This window comes from Oryctolagus cuniculus, chromosome 3 (assembly GCF_051225735.1).
Source record: "Oryctolagus cuniculus isolate XC-2025 breed Fujian yellow rabbit chromosome 3, ASM5122573v1, whole genome shotgun sequence".
NCBI classification, from domain to species: Eukaryota; Metazoa; Chordata; class Mammalia; order Lagomorpha; family Leporidae; genus Oryctolagus; species Oryctolagus cuniculus.
In genome coordinates, this window is record NC_142869.1 from 126200578 (window position 1) to 126212333 (window position 11756).

General features: G+C 36.8%; 1 long non-coding RNA gene across 1 annotated transcript; it reads left to right on the top strand.

Annotated features, from left to right (window-relative positions):
- Positions 1–896: 896 nt before the first annotated feature.
- LOC149127496 (uncharacterized) lies at positions 897–11486 on the top strand. Its single transcript, XR_016231258.1, has 3 exons — positions 897–1240; positions 8141–8260; positions 11325–11486. It is a non-coding gene; the product is annotated as an uncharacterized LOC149127496 (long non-coding RNA).
- The last annotated feature ends 270 nt before the right edge of the window (positions 11487–11756 follow it).

Below are 11756 nucleotides of genomic sequence, written 5' to 3' on the forward strand. Positions count from 1 at the left end.
GCAAAACATGAAGACTAAAATAATCTTTTTAAGTGGAAATGACAATTGCCTCTGAGCTTCTTTTCAGCATGGACAAAAAAGAAAAAATATGACTCATTATATGAGTTTAAAAAAGCAGGACAAAATATCCCCAAGATGAGCACAGGACATATTTATAGAAACCTAGGGAAGTAGCTTTATTGTTTCTCCTAATTAGAAAATAATCCCAATTACTGAAAATTTACTATTTAATAATTATACAAGTGATATATTTTCATTACTTATTATTTCAAAGACTTAAAATATAGAATATTATTAAAAAGAAAATTAAAAGCACCCATAATCTCACAATCCAGAGATACTAAACATTAATGTGGGACATGTGCTATATTTTCACAATTGTTTCTATTCATGTATTTTCCTAAAAGTAGGGTGCAATTATTTTCACTTTATAACTTTTGCTCATAACAAATTGTCATGGGCATTTTATAATACCAGTAAATAAAGATATCCAATTATCACTTTGATGATGGTATAACATTTTTGTGCAGATATTAAATGATTAAACAATCCAGTGTGTGTGCACAGAGAAACAGAGACAAAGGGAATCTTACTTTTGCGTCTTCTGTTACAATAAGCACCTTTGTCTATTCTATTTCTATATTACTTCCTGTATTTCCCTAGAATACTCTATCAGGATAACATTTCTGGACAAAAGCATGTCCTTGAAGCCTTCAGTTTTTAAAAGAGCATATGAAAGTTTTTTTTTTTTTATTTTTAAGGGAAATGTTTATTGTTGGCTGGGGGAAGCCCAACTGGCCGGGGAGAGGGCAAGAGATTAAGAGAAGAATCAGGAGAGAGCACACCTGTTTGGGAACAGGTCCTGTTAAACCTTTGTGGGGGGAAGGGTTGGCGGGTAGGTAATTAGGAGCAGAGAATCTAATTATCCCATTAGGCTGGGGTGGAGCTGACACCTGTGGTTGGGCCGTCTGATCACCTGGCTTCCAGCAATGGCGGCGGGTGCTAGAGCTGACCTGGTGTCTGGAGCAGAGCTGGCATCACAGATAAGACTGCATCATTTTACTAACATTCCCCCCTTTTGTTTTTCATAAAGCAAGTGTTGCTCGAGATTACATCAACCCCAGAAGTCCAGGAAGGGTGGAGGGATGATGATCTGCCTTTAGAGCTACTTCCTGCTGACATGGGGCAACGAGTTAGTCTCTGCCGGTATGAGGTGGTGTCTCAAGCTGCTGTTTCCCAGGTGGGGAGCCGGGTATATCCCTGTGGCAGCATTTGGTTGACCGCCTGGTTGCTGAAGACTTTGGTTTCCTCCATTATCCCCTCCTTTAGGCACTTAAACAGAAAAGGTAGTATAAACGACAGGGTGAGAATAACAGCCAATGGTCCTAAGAGTGGCAATAACCAAGTAACGAGAGGATTTTATAGAGGAGAGGAAATGACGGAGGGGTCTTTGGACCCCAGTGAAGACTGTTTGATGGATGTTGTTTTACCCGGCCTGTTTTACCTTGGTTAACATAATAGCAATACTGTTAAGGCCTGTGTGTTCCATAGTATCATGCTGTTAGTGAGGGGATTTGGCTTTGGAGACCTCGGATAGCATCAGCTGAAGTCTCAGTGGACCTAGTGACCTCGTGTAGCTGTCACAGTTGTTTTGGAGTCAGTTGATCAACTGTTGCTGAGATCCCTACTGAAGAGAGGGGGACTGCAAAGCTGATTCCAACCAAGACTGGGAAAAAGGCCATTTGTCTCTTGTGGGTAGAGGGGTTTGTCTGTAGAGAAAATTCTGAACAATCTTATAACATTAAGCGGGGGAGAGGACCATGAATACATGCAGGTTGGGAGTAAAGCCATTGATGTTAGAGTAGAGGCTATGATTATAAAGGAATGAGGTTCCATGTGGGATAGACAGGGTTTAGAACAAAGGACAGAGTCATTATTGGAGGACCTAAGAAAGCTTGTGTCTAAACCACTACTAAGTTCTCCAATTGAGAGGCCAATAGAAACTGACAGAAGAGGCCTGATAATAATCTGGTGGGCTTTAAGGCCTTGCCAATTATGAGTCCCAGGCCTATCTATCACTTCACATGGGGTATATCATAAGGGAGGTACAAACTTCATTAGGGAATACACCCTGTTGACTTCCATTACCTAGCTGTCCTGAGAAGAGAGGTGGCCAGGTAAAAAAAGTGTGTTTTTATCAGCTTTGTCAACTCCAACTTGTGCAAATAGGCATTGTATGTTATGCATGAATGTATTTCCCTACTTTGATAGGCAAAAGCATGGTACTTTGGTGTTTACATGCATTTTTTTTGTTGTGAGGATGAAAGTGTTTTCACAAATATATATATATATATATATACATGCATACATACACATATATATTAAAATGCGTTGATTTGTTTGAGAGGCAGAGAGAAAGAGATAGAGATATAGATAGATAGAGAGAGAGAGAGAGAAAGCAACCAGAACATGAGGGGGTGTGGAGAGGCAGGGTGGCGTAAAGCCAAGAACTTGGAAATCAATCCAGGTTTTCCAGGTGTGCGGCAAGAATACAATTATGAACCATCTCTTTACATCCCAAGGTCAACATTCACAGGAAGCAGGATCAGAATCTGGAGCTGGGTGGCTGGGTTTCAAGCCCAGGTATTCCAGTGTGGGATGAGGGCATCTATCCACCAGACTGAAGGGCCATTCCCCATATATATATATAGATAGATATAGATATAGATAAAAGTATATATTTCATATAATTTTGTGGTTAGCTTATTAGTATTCTGTATGTTTTGTCTAAAGTATCTTTTTTCTATTTTGACATATTTTTTAAATACTCTAAATGGAGATATTGATCTTTGGTATTGTATGTGATTCATTATCTCTATTTTGATAGTATTTTTTTCATTTCTAGTTTTTTGTCTTATTTTTTAAATTTTATATAATATATATATATTTCATGTATTTCATATATATGGATTTAGGAACATAGTGATACTTTGAACCTATCTCTCTCCCACCCACACTCCCACCCTTCTTCCTCCTCCCTCCCCTATTCTCACTCTTAATTTTTACAAAGACCTATTTTCAGTTACTTTATGCTTGTATGATTAGCTCTACAGTAAGTAGAGTTTAACAAAAAAACCCACTGTTCCTCAACAGTAGAGACAATCATCAAATCTCACTTGTTTCCTGTAACTGACATTAAAAGAGTCATGTTTATAAGTGTATTATACCTAACAGTCTTTTTCTTTGTACTTTTTACTTTACTATCAGTCTTAAAATAAGCTTAAACTTCTGCAGTGTGTATGTTTGCATTCTAAATTTTACTCTGGTAGGGTTGAAATGTTATTCAATACTATAAATATATAGCCTACCTACAAGTTATCATTGTGAAAATTATAAAGCAGCTATAGGACTTTTGTTTCTCTTTAAATATTGTTGGAAATCTACTTTCAGACAACATATCCTTTGCTACTGACTTGAAATGATAAATTTATAATATTCTAAATGATTAAGTCAAGTATTTCTGAATTTTATAAATCATTCTATCCTCTGTATGAATATCAAAATGTTATAATTAATATATGCTTATATAATATAACAACATTTTCTAGGGCAAATATTGCCTATTACTCATTTTTAAAATTATTTTTTCTACTTTCCAGAATTTGAAATTCCTGTAAATTTTAGAATTACTAAAATATGGAGTAAGCAGAAAAATTCCACTGAGAATTTGACCTAGAGCTTTTCGTTTATTTATATATCCTATCTCAATGAATTGAAATACCAGTTTTGTCATGTAATCGATTTCCATCTATTGGATTTCTGCTTAAAATTATTGATTATGTTGGGAAAGCATCTGACAATAGATAATGTTTCTAAATTCATTCCAATTTTCTTTATGTCCATGAGTAAAACAATTTTTTCTCTATATAGATCTTCAGAATTATTCTTTGATTTTTCCATGTTAGAGGTATTTTCCCATTCATTGCATTATAATCACTTACAGCTGATTGAGAGGCACACTAAATGTTTATGTATTTATAGTCATCACATGCCTTGCTCCCTTAGAGCACACATGCACTTGCACACACATACACACACACACAATTTATTACCTTTTAACACTGATTAAATTAGGTTCATTACCTTTTTTGGAAATTTTTTATTTAGTAAATATAAATTTTCAAAGTACAGTTAATGGATTACAATAGCTTCCCCCCCCATAATTTCCCTCCCACTCACACCCCTCCCATCTCCCGCTCCCTCTCCCATTCCATTCACATCAAGATTCATTTTCAATTATCTTTATATACAGAAGATCAATTCAGTATATATTAAGTAAAGATTTCATCAGTTTGCACCCACACAGAAACACAAAGTATAAAATACTGTTTCAGTACTAGTTATAGCATTACATCACATTGGACAACACACTAAGGACAGATCCCACATGAGAAGTAAGTACACAGTGACTCCTGTTGTTGACTTAACAATTTGACACTCTTGTTTATGGCATCAGTAATCTCCCTATGCTCCAGTCATGAGTTGCCAAGGCTATAGAAGCCTTTTGAGTTTGCTGACTTCGATCTTATTCCGACAGGGTCATAGTCAAAGTGGAAGTTCTCTCTTGCCTTCAGAGAAAGGTACCTCTTTCTTTGATGGCCCCATTCTTTCCACTGGGATCTCACTCGCAGAGATCTTCCATTTAGGAATTCCTTTTTTTTTCCCAGGGTGTCTTGGCTTTCCATGCCTAAAATACTCTCATGGGCTCTTCAGCCAGATCTGAATGCCTTAAGGGCTGATTCTGAGGCCAGAGTGCTGTTTAGGACATCTGCCATTCTATGAGTTTACTGTGTATCCCGCTTCCCATGTTGGATGGTTCTCTCCCTTTTTGATTCTATCAGTATTAGCAGACACTAGACTTGTTTGTGTGATCCCATTGACTCTTAGACCTATCAGTGTGAACAATTGTGAACTGAAATTGATCACTTGGACTAGTGAGATGGCATTGGTACATGCCACCTTGATGGGATTGTATTGGGATCCCCGGCATGATTCTAACGCCACCATTTAGGGCAAGTCCGATTGAGCATGTCCCAAATTACACATCTCCTCCCTCTCTTATTCCGACTCTTATATTTAACAGGGTTCACTTTTCAGTTAAAATTTAAACACCTAAGAATAATGGTGTGTTAATCACAGAGTTCAACCAATAATACTAGAACAAAAAAAATACCAAAATGGATAAAGTATTACATTGCACATCAACAGTCAGGACAAGAGCTGATCAAGTCACTGTTTCTCATAGTGTCCATTTCACTTCAACAGGTTTCCCCTTTGGTGCTCAGTTAGTTGTCGCTGATCGGGGAGAACATATGATATTTGTCCCTTTGGGACTGGCTTAATTCACTCAGCATAATGTTTTCCAGATTCCTCCATCTTGTTGCAAATGACCGGGTTTCGTTGTTTTTGACTGCTGTATAGTATTTGATAGAGTACATGTCCCATAATTTCTTTATCCAGTCTACTGTTGATGGGCATTTGGGTTGGTTCCAGGTCTTAGCTATTGTGAATTGAGCTGCAATAAACATTAATGTGCAGACAGCTTGTTTGCTTGCTAATTTAATTTCCTTTGGGTAAATTCCAAGGAGTTGGATGGCTGGGTTGAATGGTAGGGTTATAGTCAGGTTTCTGAGGAATCTCCAGACTGCCTTCCATAGTGGCTTAACCAGTTTGCATTCCCACCAACAGTGGGTTAGTGCCCCTTTTTCCCCACATTCTCGCCAGCATCTGTTGTTGGTAGATTTCTGAATGTGAGCCATTCTAACCGGGGTGAGGTGAAACCTCATTGTGGTTTTGATTTGCATTTCCCTGATTGCTAGTGATCTTGAACATTTTTTCATGTGTCTGTTGGCCATTTGGATTTCCTCTTTTGAAAAATGTCTATTGAGGTCCTTGGCTCATTTCTTAAGTGGGTTGTTTGTTTTGTTTTTGTGGAGTTTCTTGATTTCTTTGTAGATTCTGGTTATCAACCCTTTATCTGTTGCATAGTTTGCGAATATTTTTTCCCATTCTGTTGGTTGCCTCTTCACTTTCTTGACTGTTTCTTTTATAGTACAGAAACTTCTCAGTTTGATGCAATCCCAAATGTTAATTTTGGCTTTGACTGCCTGTGCTTCTGGGGTCTGTTCCAAGAAGTCTTTGCCAGTACGTATATCTTGCAGAGTTTCTCCAATGTTCTCTAATAATTTGATGGTGTCGGGTTGTAGATTTAAGTCTTTAATCCATGTTGAGTGAATTTTTGTGTAAGGTGAAAGGTAGGGGTCTTTCTTCATGATTCTGCACGTGGAAATCCAATTTTCCCAGCACCATTTATTGAATAGACTGTCCTTACTCCAGGGATTGGTTTTAGATCCTTGATCAAATATAAGTTGCCTGTAGATGTTTGGGTTGATTTCTGTTGTTTCTATTCTGTTCCATTGGTCTATCCATCTGTTTCTGTACCAGTACCATGCTGTTTTGATAACAACTGCCCTGTAGTATGTCCTGAAATCTGGCGTTGTGATGCCTCCGGCTTTGTTTTTTGTTGTACAGGATTGATTTTGCTATTCGAGGTCTCCTGTGTCTCCATATGAATTTCAGCATCATTTTTTCATTACTTTTTTTTAAAAAAAGATTTATTTATTTATTTGAAAGTCAGAGTTATACAGAGAGAGAAAGAGAGGCAGAGATGAGAGAGAGAGAGAGAGAAACAGAGAGAGAGGTCTTCCATCTGCTGGTTCACTCCCCAATTGTCCATTGATCTGTGCCAATCCAAAGCCAGGAGCCAAGAGCTTCCTCCGGGTCTTCCCACAGGGGTGCAGGGTGCCCAAAGACCGGGGGCATCCTCCACTGTTTTCCCAGGCCACAGCAGAGATCTGGATCTGAAGTGGAGCAGCTGGGACTTGAATGGTGCCCACATGGAACACAGGCACTGCAGGCGGCAGCCCCACCGGCTACACCACAGCGCTGGCCCAGGCCCATGTCCTTTTATGCTTGATCCTTCCCCCCATGTGTATCATAAGATGAGAATGACTAATAGCCACAAAAATAAGCTTCTTCTCCTGTTTCTTGCTTTGATGAAATGACTCTCACCACTTCATCTTTGAGGAGAACAAATGTTAGTGTTCATCAATAGATAAACTTAATTATTTGTGCTTTACTAATATTTTTAAAAGAAAATAAGAAGAGTCTTAGATCTTAAAAAATCTTCTCAGACTCTATCTGGACTTCTAATGTTCAATTAGAGGCAGCAATAGCCTCATAGAGGAAGCATTTGAAACATGGTGTGAAAGAGGGAGTCAGTATTTTTGGTTGCAGTAACTGAAGGATGTTACTGGTACTCACCAGGGAGTGGCCAGAAATGCCAAAGCTTCCACACTGCATAGTAATATCTGGATCGATTGCAGTCAATGTGCCTCCTGAGAGGCTGATCCAAGTTATTTTTTAAACTTCTTTAATATATTAATATTATGGCTACATTAATAAATTTCATGTTTTTGGAAGGAAATAGCTTTCCTATATGACACTGTAATTGATCATGACAAGCTAGATTAGATTTGATAATATTTTATTTCAGAAGTTTACAACCAAATTCATTAAAGTGATTGAGCTGGATTTTGTTATAAGAATCTGTGTGTGTGTGTGTGTGTGTGTGTGTTGTGTGTGTAAGCTTCCTGATAGCCTTCTGAAATGGAAACTTACCTTAGTATTATTTTGCTTTTGTCCTTTTCTGTGTTTTATGTTTTTCTCTTATTCTCTTTTTTTTAATCTCTGTTCAGATTAATCCTGGGTCTTCCCATTGCCTTTTGCATTTGAAAGATAGAAGCCCTATGCTGAGTGTGTTAATGGTTTCATCTCATATTTGAATCTAATGCTGTGTTAACATCCAAAACAATTTTTTCTTACATCTCATGAAGTAATGTTTGGCATTTCTTCCTTCTGAAACTTTGGGCTTAACTGTTTGATAATTACAGATCTCATTCAGAAAATGTTCCTGGACACAGGAAAAGGGAGCTTGTGTGAGTGGAGACAGGGAAGGGCAAAGTCCTTCTAGAACCTCCTTTTTTTTTTGGAAAATATTTATTCATGTATTCCCTTGAAGGCAGAGTGATATGCAGATATCTTCCATCCGGTGGTTCATTCTACAATGGAGACAACAGCTGGAACTGGGCCAGGACAAAGCCAGGAGCCATGAGGTCCATCCTAGTCTTCCACATGAATGGTAAGAACCTAAGTACTTAGACCATCATCCATTGCCTTCCCAGCTGCATTGGCAGGAAGCAGGTTCAGAAGTGGGACAGCTGGGACTTGAGCCAGCATTTTGACATGGGATACCAGCATCATAAGTGGTGACTTAACGTGCTGCACCACAATGCAGGTGCCCTCCTAGAGTTTTCACATGAGTTTGATGACTGTTGGTTGCTGGGTAAATGAGCCCTCAACCTCTTTCTCTACTTCTAAAACTTACATTTTGTGCCAAACATACATGACTGTCAAGCCCCTGTTTGTTTCCAGTGGTAGTAGAACAATTTATCTTTCATATAGATTAGATAATTTCAACAGGAGATTTGAAAGGGAAGGAAGATTTGTGCAGGCTTGTTGTCAAGTTTTATCAGATCTCCAGTTCCATAAGGGATGGATCACAAAACTCCTAACATGTATAGCATGTGGTAAAATCAAGCATAGTACTTTCAATCATGGAATATTCATATTTATATGTTTTAATTGATAGAAAATATGTATTAGTCATGTATACTATTATGATGTTTTCAAACACACACACACACACATACACATTGTGAAATAGCTAATCCAAGCAATGAACATATGCATTATCTCACAAATTTGTCATTTTTGTGGTGGAATATTTATAACCTATTCATAGCATATTTCAAGGATATAAATTTTATTTTATTAACTAAAATCATCACAATGTATAATATACCTATTTTTGATTATCATTTATTATTCAAAAGCAATACTAAGGCATCCATATATTTAAAACTTCAAGTGATATAAAATTTGTGATAAGTAAAATCCTCTCTCCTCACTTAGATCATGCATCTCATTTCTTGAATTATTATTATTGTTTTTTATCAAACTTTTGTATAAAATAATATATTTATATGGTAGATAGAGACTCACATATATTTGCAAATTAATAATTTTGCTTCCTTAATAAAACATACTTCATTCTTACTCTCATCTATTACTACATTAGGCAATATTTGTCCCTATAATGAGTTATTTGGGGTAACTAACTTTGTAAAAGAGGTTTATTTAGCTCACAGAATTGGACACTTACACTTATAATCAAACTACATAATCTACTGTATGGAAGTATTAAGCTATTTTGAATTCTTTATTATAAAAATACCATGGTGGACATCATCCTACAATTGTCTTTCTTTGATTATATTATGTTAGCTGAATTATTGCTTTGAAGATAGATTTGTTTATGATTTTTAGCTCAAATTGCTTCACCACTCTCTAAAATATTTCCAAATATTTTGTTTACTAACTGTCATATTCCTAGTACCTATCATAATTGTTGGAACAAAGTAGGCATGCACTGAATGAATAATTGAAATATTTTATGCCTATTTCACTCAAGATTTTTGGTGGATTTTATATACATACCCCAAATTTGGAAAACACTAAACATTTAAGTTTTCATATGACTTTTTTGAATTGATTGTCATTATGATTAAGAAGATCACATGGTTCATACAATTTTACTATGAGATAAGACAACATTTCTAATTCATCAATGAGCTGTATAATTAAAAATGATTCCTTTCACAATTTTTATTGTGTATTTCTTACTACAGTTTCAAAACTGGCAAAAATAGAGAAATTATACAGTATGGAAAATTATTTGTATATTTTGAAGGAAAGCAAATTAACCCTTTCAATATGCTTACTAGGCAAGAAGATGAGGGAAGAATTTGTATACTGTGTGATTTATAACATCTGGGCATGGGGTCTGAGTCTTATGACTCTTGTTTTCCACTTTATACAAAGCACTCTAACAGGTGAGAATGAATGAGCAAACAGACTGGAATAAATGATTGACTTCTGTCTACATGTGTTTCCTTGGATCAGGTTGATATTCATTTGGAAGGGAATATATGTCCTCCCTCAACATAGAGGATATTCACATATGGTGGTAGATGATAGATTGCCAGATGTATTCCCAAAGGTACCTTGTTTGGCCCAGAAGAAGAAAATAGAAATGACATTTTGAAAATATCTCTAAGACTTCCATTAGGTAGCTGCTTCACACATTTCAAATGGCACTGTGTTGGTATTTTCTACTTTGCATAATAACTACTTAACAAACAAATAAATTGGATGGATACAAAAATTAGCAAATACCAGGGCATGAATATTTGAGGAGTAAAGTAAGTTTTGCTTATTCTCATGGTATCATTCTACAAATTATTTATTAACTGCATAGAGACAAATCGAAACTTTACAGAAGTCAAATCTAGCATAGGTCATGCCACAGGTATCGGTGTGTTGGTTGAGGTAAACTTTATGTGCACCTCATGGGATGCAAAGAGAAGAGCCAACAGCAACTCTCTGTTGTTCCTTTTAAAATTCACACACAAGAGCCATCTTTTATCCTACTGGTCAAGTCACCAGTGAAGAAGCCGATGAGCCATATCATGGCTTTGATAGTAAGCTCCAGCTCTTGATTCCAGCTTCCTGCTAGTCCAGACCTTGGGAATCAAGAGTGATGGTTCAGTTGAGTTTATGTCATGGGGAAGACGTGTATTGGATTTTCAGCTTCAAACTTTGTCATCAGCCCAGTTTTGACTGTTGTGGACATTTGGAAGGTGGACTAGCATGTAGGAGCTCTGTGTCCATTTCTGTCTGACTCTCTTTCTCTGTGCTTCTCAAATAAATTTTTTAAAAGATGTAAGTATTTAGCCTAGAAGTTAAGACAACAGTTAGGATAGATATCTATATATAGCTACTGATAACTGCACATGTAGATAAATGTGTCTATCTATCTATCCATCTGTCTATCTATGTATCTATCTACAGATGTCTGTCACTATGTATCTATCTATAATATAGGTATCTATGTAGATTTCTATGTTCTATCTAACATTTGTCAATCATCTATCTGGGGCAAAGAGGAAGGAGTATGATAAAGTAAACAAAGGAATATGTGAACATTTACACTTGAGAAATTTGAGTAAGTTATATGTATATTATATTTAAGTCTTATTTCTGTAATTGTATTATTTTCATGGTGTCTTGCTATTCTGCTTCAGGGTACTCGTGCTACATGGCTTTGGTTGAGCCAAAGCAGTCCCTGCAGAGGATGAGAGAGCCACATGCGAGGGAAAAAGATGTTGGTGAGGGATGGGAGAATGTGTTCTTTCTCCAGAATGTTTAGCTCAGAGTATCATACAAAGAAGAAAAGAAAGAAGGAAATTAAGGTAATAATACACTTGAGTGAGGGGATATGAGAGTTTTCATATCAAAGTCAGGAACATTCACAGAATGGATGAGCTCATAGAAACAACTTTTAATCAATTAGTCACAAACATGTGCTGTGGTTTCAGATCTACAATGTAAGATGTGACCTTGAAAATGTCATTGAAGCACAACAATGAGTATGCCTACCAGACGTTCCCAAGTAAACTGTGTGAGGACCTTCAGGAGGTCTCAGAAGAAGATCTTTGTAGCCTTGTGGGAGGTAT